This window comes from Mirounga angustirostris, unplaced genomic scaffold, assembly GCF_029215605.1.
Source record: "Mirounga angustirostris isolate CCGP_5_RB_7025 unplaced genomic scaffold, mMirAng1.0.hap1 SCAF_4, whole genome shotgun sequence".
In the NCBI taxonomy this organism is placed as follows: domain Eukaryota; kingdom Metazoa; phylum Chordata; class Mammalia; order Carnivora; family Phocidae; genus Mirounga; species Mirounga angustirostris.
Genome location: NW_026991712.1, coordinates 32,750,924 through 32,759,158, shown reverse-complemented (window position 1 = coordinate 32,759,158; position 8,235 = coordinate 32,750,924). Strand labels below are relative to the sequence as shown.

Genomic DNA, 8,235 nt, shown 5'->3' with positions numbered 1-8,235 from the left:
AAGTTGGTGACATTTCTATCATGATGCGTGTCTCTACAAGTTACCAAATGCTTTCAGTTAAGCTGGAGCTAAATTTCTGCATTGACTAATTCAGCTTTATACACCAAATCCCACTGGGGTTGTGCTCAGCAAGCGGACTCAGTCAGGAGTGGCTGCTGGGAGGGGAGGGAGATATCTGGAACGAAAGACACACAGACTTTTACCAGTTTGTTGTCCCATTTAAATTCACCAGGACAAGCTAATCCTAACTCAGGGCATGTTAAGATTTTGTGAGAGAATTGCTGCTCAGTCTTCCGCTTGTGATTTATTAGTAAGTGATCTCCTGGAGGGTGAAAGGACCAGGATACCATTTGGTAGGCGACTTGAAACACTTCTGAATCTTCTCCCGTATTCCATTTTCTGGCTTTCTTTCTAAATTATTTCCCTATAGGAAGGTTTTCCTATAGTCACCATTTGAATTATGCAGGATACTGCTTCATTTATCATATGCTTCTATATTATTACAGAGTCATGAGGCTCTGATAAAGCTTTAAATAGCAGCTCTGGAGAATTTTCTTTAAAGGGGTGCCATTTGGTAATAGCAGTTTTTTAGGAGTGGCCACTGTCCCAGCTATGTCTACATCCTTTCTCTAGTGTCTGCCTGCCATGATAAAGTCTGATAAGACTACCCACTTTCCCAGCCTCCCTTGATACTAGACCTTTTTCAGGCTGATGAATGGTAAAAGAAGTGTGCTGGCATGGAAGGGTTCCTGGGAAGGAATTTTCCACACTGACAGTAAGAGAGTGGTATATAAGGACAGTGCTTTCTAATGACCCCGATTACCCAGCTGCTTCCTGCCTTTAACTAAAGCCTTGTGGGATGACTACGGCTGTGGCAGCCATCCTGTGACCATGAGGGAAAGGTCTCTCCTCCAGAGAATTGCAGGGATGCTGGATCCAGCACTTTGACATAATTGGAAACCCAGCTAAAAGGAGCTTAAACCATAAGGATATTTATTATTTCCTTAGTGATGGGTGTTTCTGGTGGTGTTTTGATAATCTACAGCTAAAAGCCATTCAACTGTAACTAAGATTCAATAACCAAAGTTCACACTCTCATTAACAGAGCTAGTGCATGAGTCTAGGAATGCTCTCTAGCAGAACTCTGTTCCTTTATGCCTCTCTAACTCTGTATGTGTGGTTTATAAAGTTGAAGAAATGCAAAATACTTCTACAACTGAACAATAAGATGTGTGGATAATAGTCTAGGAAGAGACATAATTTCAAATTATGCTTAGTCTATAAGAATCTCTACAATTGACCAAATCTGGTAAATAAGACAGCAAAAGTAAGGCTGACAGTAAGTTCTAAAGATGAAAATATCTATATAACATTTAAGTCTGGGTTAAGGCGACCTATGCAGAGGCTCTGAAATCCCATACTCTGTGATTTAAATGAACTATTAGCAATTTTATTTGTCCCCAGCCCTTTCACACTTGAGTCTCCTTTGGATTCTTTGCCACGTTGAAGTCAAGCTGTGAGTGAGTGCATTCTCTTATTATCTACAAAAGAAACCGTAAACCGGAAGCAGCTCCCCAGTGCTCTGAGCCAGATGCATCCTCTTCCCTTTGGCTTTCTATGTCAAGTCTAGCAGTCCTGAAAAAGGAAGCCTCTCTCTCACACTCTGAGCATTCCTGAAAGGACTTGGCCTTTTGTTCACCATTGCCCCTACGTTAAGGGCAAACGTTCAGTCACTAAAAGGTCCAGGTGTGCAAAGGCATTTTGAATATAACTCTTTAAGATACAGAACCTTGTAGGATCTGGAAATCAAAATTACACCAGGAGTGGCAGCTTGTAGGCAGTACGATTCATGTCAATGTAATTTTAAAGAGCTGAGATCCTAAGCTGTCTGAATCAGCCTTTGAAACAAAAAGACGAGCTCAGTATGCCGTGGCTGGGCTAGCTACTCCAGCGATCACAAGATGCTCAACTATGCTAACTCTGAGAGGGGCACTGCACTGTGACATGTTCAAAGGGAGAATTGAATTCCACGAGACAAGAAAGCCATTGATACAGGCTTTTTCGTGCAAGTTGATTAATAAACTTCTCAAAGGATTATACTAACATCAACTGCTTTCTCTAGAATAATGTACAACAGGAGGTTGAAAACTTCTCGGCGGACAGCCCGCAGCAGAATTTATCACTGGAAGGGAGCTGGCTCTGGCAGGCAGAGCCCTCCACGAAGTCTCTCAGGGACGAAGCTGAGAGCTGGAGGGCTTGCGTGTTGACTGGTCCTGCAGAGGCCCAGAAGGAAATGGTGAACTGCTCCCCGTGGGGCATTTCTGTGCTGTTGTAGAAGAGTATGAGAGGAAGGGGGAGACGAGGGAGAGGCAGGAGGACTTGGTGGGAGGCGGTGGAAATATAGGGCATTAGGTGGTCCTTGAAGCGTTCCACATGGCTAGGGCGCCGGAAGGGCTTCCAAGGACAAGGGTGTCTTGTTGAACTTGATGTTCTTTATGTTGTAAACTCTTCTTTGGACTCCCTCTAAGTCTTCAGTGCAATCTACTGAACACCAAATCTATCCGCTGTGAGTGGATGCTTTCTGTGGAATTTGAGGAGGGCGCTGCATTTTAGGTCTGGATCTGCGCAGTGCTGACAGAGATGACATTCATGGGATGGCAAGGTGGCTCGCAGCCTGAAGAAGGGATGGGAGCCAGAGGGGAACAGAAGAATTTAAAAAAACCCTTCCCCCCAGGCCCATTTTGTTGGAAATGTTTGGGAATCATGGAAAGGGTTTGCGGATTTGTGTAATACCATCTTGTTCCTTGCCTCAGGACTTGTGAGTCCCTCCCAGGTGGGGAGCTGGGCATCATCCTCAGGCTCTTTTGTGTGCCCGAGGCCTGGGCTGGTGCTGTTTGCTGCTCCAGGGGCACTCCCTTCTCTGTTCTGCTCTCTGACCCGGGAGGCTGGCCGTGTGGACCTGGCTTCTGGTTGACTCTGGCTCGTGGGGAGCCCCATGCAGAGTCTCTGCAAGAGGTTAGAAGAAGGGAGTAGAGTGAAGGCAGGGTTCCTATTCCCTGACCTCCTCCCTGTGAGGTCACTTTGGGTTAAGTTTGGCCCTGTCCTAAGATCACTGCTTTCTCTTAAGGGGACTGTCTTTCTTTTCAGGTTTTAATCACCATTCCCTTCCTTCTAGGTAGGGTGATCAATTTTCCTGGTTTGCTGGAACTGAGGCTATTCCCAGGACACGGGATTTTGAGTTCTAAAACCAAGACAGTCCTGGGCAAATGGGGACGAGTCACTCTAGCCCGAGGAATGGTTAACCACTCCCGTGCTAGTTATAGCTTCAGGTGACTGAGCTATCTCTGTCCTACACCTGCCCCCATTCTCAGTCCTTTGGTAAAACAAACAAACACACCATCCTGGAATGATCTCATTCAGGCATGTTGTCTCTTTCCTGTTGGGTCCTGAGTGACACGCTACTTGACCATGAACCCTCATGATCATGTTCTCTCTCAGCTGTGGTTTCCTCAACTGCCAAATGAGAGAGTTACACTAGAACATTCCCTTACAGGTTTCCAGCTCCAGCATCACAAAGTGATTGAAAAGAACATCATGATTTTTATCTCTTAACATTTTGTAACTGTCTCCCTTATTCCTGTTGTCATCTTCCAGTAATTCTGGCTAAAGAATTCTTGAGGACTTCCCATTGCCAGGCCTCGGCTGTGCCTGGGGAAACTGAGATGCAGGGTACATAGTTCTGGTCCTGGACAGGGTCATGTCTGGTTTAGGGGGAGGGAAGGAGAGAGAGGCCGGACAGCATATTATTTCAGCATGGAGGGCTATGTACTAAACGAGATTTATATATGGTGTCCAAGAAGCCCAAGGAGGGGTATCCATTGAAATCTGGAAGGCTTTTTGGAGGAAGGAACACCTGAACTGAATTTTAAATGATGTGCCATGTAAAGGGGAAAGAGGACAGGAAAAGGGCAGGTGGAATATTCCTGAGCATAAGCAGAGCCTGGAGGGGGCCAAGGACATGAACTATGGGGCAAATATGGGAAGACTTCGAGGTAGGGTAACATTAGCTGTTCAGTTTTGGTGGAACCTAAGATGTGAGGCAGGAGATGAGTCTGGAGAAGGAGATGAGGCTGCCATATATAGGGTCTGGCAGACTGCTTCAGGAGGGGGCCCTTTATCTTGTGGAGAACAGAAACCCACTAAATAATGTGTTGTTTTGCCATTGAGTGGGATGACCTAATATTTAAATATCCAGTTTCTGAAAGTAAAACATAAAGAGTAGCTTCGGACCAACAACAAAAAATAATTTGTGTTCAGCAAATTTTCTGAAGTCTTGCTCGTGTAATGGAACTTCAGATCTGTGTTTTTAGCTATATGAAATGATTAATTGATTCTGCTATTAGGAAAATTAGGAAAATCAAATTCCACCTCAAAGCTTTCTCTGAAGGAAAAATAGCAGACAATGGCTTGATAGGTTTACCTTGACAGTCTTCATTCATTTACTTAAATGTTCATTTCACTTCACTTAAATTTTGAGGTTTTGAGGACAAAAAGCATGTCTTAATATATTTCTTTAAGATTTTATTTATTTATGTGAGAGAGAGAGCATGGGGGGGGGAGGGTCAGAGGAAGAAGCAGACTCCCTGCTGAGTAGGGAGCCAGATGTGGGACTCAATCCTGGGACTCCAGGATCATGACCGGAGCTGAAGGCAGTCGCTTAACCATCCAAGCCACCAAGGCGCCCACTGTCTTAATATTGCATCACCAGCAATTAAGACATTGTTTGGGACATAGAGGGAGTCAATAAATGTCTGTCCCATGGAAAAAAAAACACACTTTCCTGAGTGTCCACCAAGCAGTTAGTACGAGCTGCACTAAGACCAAGAAATAGAGTAACAAAATACAAAGTTTCTGTCCCCAATACATTAAAGGTCACACGTGGACCTTGAATTAAACAAACTAAATGTAAAAGGACATTTTGATTCTTTTAGAGAAATTAGAATGTGGAGTGAAAAGAGGGATTGAAATGAAAACAGATGAAAAGAGATTATTATTTTGTTAGGTGTAATAACAGTGTTGTGATTATGAGCCAAAATATCTTTGGCTCAGGTCATGATCCCAAGGTCCCGGGATTGAGCCCCGCAGCGGGCTCCCTGCTCAGCGGGGATTCTGCTTCTCCCTCTGTCCCTACCCGCTCTTGTGCTCTTTCTCTCTCTCAAATAAACAAAATAAAATCTTAAAAAATAATAATAATAAAAACAAAAAAATTTAAAAGTTACCACCAAAACAATAAAGAAAGAAAAAAGGAGGGAAAGTAGGGAGGAAGGAAGGAGGCAGAGAAGGAGGAAGTTAGCTAGTTTCAGTTGGGAGAAGCTTCTAGACTGGAAAACACAACATTCCCAAGGTTACACATACTAGGGAGTAAATTTGCTTTGCGATGGGCATGAATTCAAAGCATAATCATGGGTGCCTGGGTGGCTCAGTCAGTTAAGCAACTGCCTTCAGCTCAGGTCATGCTCCCAGGGTCCTAGGATCGAGCCCCACGTCGGGCTCCCTGCTCAGTGGGTAGTCTGCTTCTTCCTCTCCCTCTGCCTGCCACTCGCCCTGCTTGTGCTCTCTCTCTCTCTCTGTCAAATAAATAAATAAAATCTTAAAAAAAAAAAAGCATAATCACAGTGTGGGTAGAAACCAGGAAGAAGGAACTGGGGAGGAGTAAATTTTGAGTGAGGTTTCTTAGGCTCGTGACAAAAGCCCATCTCGAATTGAAGTTACCTCTTACTTTCCTATTCTCTACATTAGAACAACGTTTCTCACTTCCTTTCCAAGTCGAGTATCATTTAGAAGAAATAAAACAGAGTAAGACACTACCTTGTGACAACTTGGCCCTCAATGATCCTGGTTGTTGCCAATAAATGATGCTCATTACAGGCTAATTTATAACCTTGGCTATTGATAATCATAGTATTCTTTCTTTCTTTCACTAGTTCATTAAAACCTTGCTGAGTGTTTACTGTCGTGAGTGATATATTAGACAGGGAAGCAGAAAATATGGTAAAGTTCCTGCTTGGACGATGCTTACATGTTAGCAGACACTTGGGGAATAGGGTCACTACAAAGACCTTACCTGTATGTGGTTGTTTTTCTTGGCTTTGATCTTGGCAACAATCTGGTGAGATTAGCCACTGTTTAAAACAACCTTCCTTCTGGGGTGCCCAGGTGGCTCCCAGGACCCTGGGAGCATGACCTGAGCTGAAGGCAGTTGCTTAACTGACTGAGCCACCCAGGCACCCATGATTATGCTTTTAATTCATGCCCGTCGCGAAGCAAATTTACTCCCTAGTATGTGTAACCTTGGGAATGTTGTGTTTTCCAGTCTAGAAGCTTCTCCCAACTGAAACTAGCTAACTTCCTCCTTCTCTGCCTCCTTCCTTCCTCCCTACTTTCCCTCCTTTTTTCTCCTGATTTCGGCTCAGGTCATGATCTCAGGGTCGTGGGGTGAGCCCCCAGTTGAGTCCTGAGTGGAGTCCCATGCAGGGCTCCGAGCTCAGCACGGAGTCTGCTTGTCCCTCTCCCTCTGCTCCTCCCCCCACTTGCTCTTGCTCTCTCTCGCTCTCTCTAAAATAAATAAATAAAATCTTTAAAACAAACAAACAAAACTTTCCTTTTAAACCTAAGGTTCAGACTGTCCAGTGACTTGGTCACTGTTATGTCATTCATAAATGGCAGCCATGTGATTGGAGCATGGATCTTCTCACCTGGAGTCCAGCATGGCCCCGGGCATACGACAGTCTGCTCTTCATTGTGTCGCTTCTGTTAACCTGAAGGGGATGCAGGTGTGATGCGCGTACCTTGCCCAACGATGAACGTCTGGAATGAAGGAAGCAGTGACAGCTCTTTGGACATAAGCAAGTGTTCTACTTAGAGCCAATCTGGGGTGCGGATCTGAGGGTGGCTCTGTTAAGTACAAGCACACTGTGACACTTCAGGGGAGATTTTCTGTTACCAGCTAATTATCATTTAAATTTGTCAAGAAGGGAAAAAGCGCCTCTCACATTTTATTTTAAAATACGAAAACGTTTGGAAAATATGAAAAAGTTTGAGGATGATTTGCTCCTCTTCTCTCTCCACAGGCAGCCCCAGTCAGACCTGAAACAAGGAGTGACAGGAGGGCTGTCAGCGTGGTGCCCCTAGGGCGCTCCGTGGCGGGCAGGGGCGGGGTGGGGGGGGTGGCAAATCCCTGGCCATGATGCAAACCACACAGACCAGAGCCTGGGAAGGGAACAGAGAAGATGGAAATGAAAGATGGATCTCAAAGCAATTAACTAGAGATGATTTACACCCAGAAGGGTTGCTGAAGCAGAGAGAATGAAGCCAGACTCAGAAGACCCCATAAAATATGATTCCATTTATATGAAATATCCAGAACAGACAAATCCCTAGAGATAGATACAAAACAGATTACTGGTTGCCAGGGGCTGGGAAGGCAGGGAGGGAGGAGAAGGAGGGACTGCTTAATGGGTACAGATTTCCTTTTAGGGTAATGAAAATGTTCTGGAACTAGGCAGTGGTGATGTTGCACAGCATTGTGAACGGACTAAATGTCACCATTTTTATGTTAGGTGTATTTTACCACAAGAAAAAAAACACATACACATACACACACACTTTAAAAAAATCATCTTACTGGTTGGCTAATACCAACTTCAATATCTAAGGTACTTTTGCAACATAGCTGATGAATGGTCATCCAGATTGTACCACAATATCCTCACTGAGAAGAAAATTGTTCAACAGGAAGCGTATTTCATTTTTAGGAAGCCCCGATTATTAGAAAACTCACTGTTGGGGCGCCTGGGTGGCTCAGTCGTTAAGCGTCTGCCTTCAGCTCAGGTCGTGATCCCAGGGTCCTGGGATCGAGCCCCGCATCGGGCTCCCTGCTCCGCGGGGAGTCTGCTTCTCCCTCTCCCACTCCCCCTGCTTGTGTTCCCTCTCTCGCTGTGTCTCTCTCTGTCAAATAAATAAAAAAAAAAAAAAAAAGAAAGAAAGAAAAGAAAACTCACAAAGTGAATTAATATCGATATTCTTGAAAGAGAGGGAGAAGGGGGGGCGGGTTGCTGAGTGATCAGGATGAAATTCAGATTATTTCCCACATTTATAAGTATGCTCTAGTCTGAAGTGGGGTTGCTACATTTTCCTGAGCATGTGAAACTAAAGGGCTTGTGTGGAATTCAGGAG

General features: G+C 44.6%; 1 long non-coding RNA gene across 1 annotated transcript; it reads right to left on the bottom strand.

Moving 5' to 3' along the window:
- Window positions 1–1,115: 1,115 nt before the first annotated feature.
- LOC129046491 (uncharacterized) lies at window positions 1,116–7,983 on the bottom strand. Its single transcript, XR_008507932.2, has 3 exons — window positions 7,841–7,983; window positions 6,756–6,867; window positions 1,116–3,006 (listed from the first exon to the last, which is right to left on the bottom strand). It is a non-coding gene; the product is annotated as an uncharacterized LOC129046491 (long non-coding RNA).
- Between the last annotated feature and the right edge of the window lie 252 nt (window positions 7,984–8,235).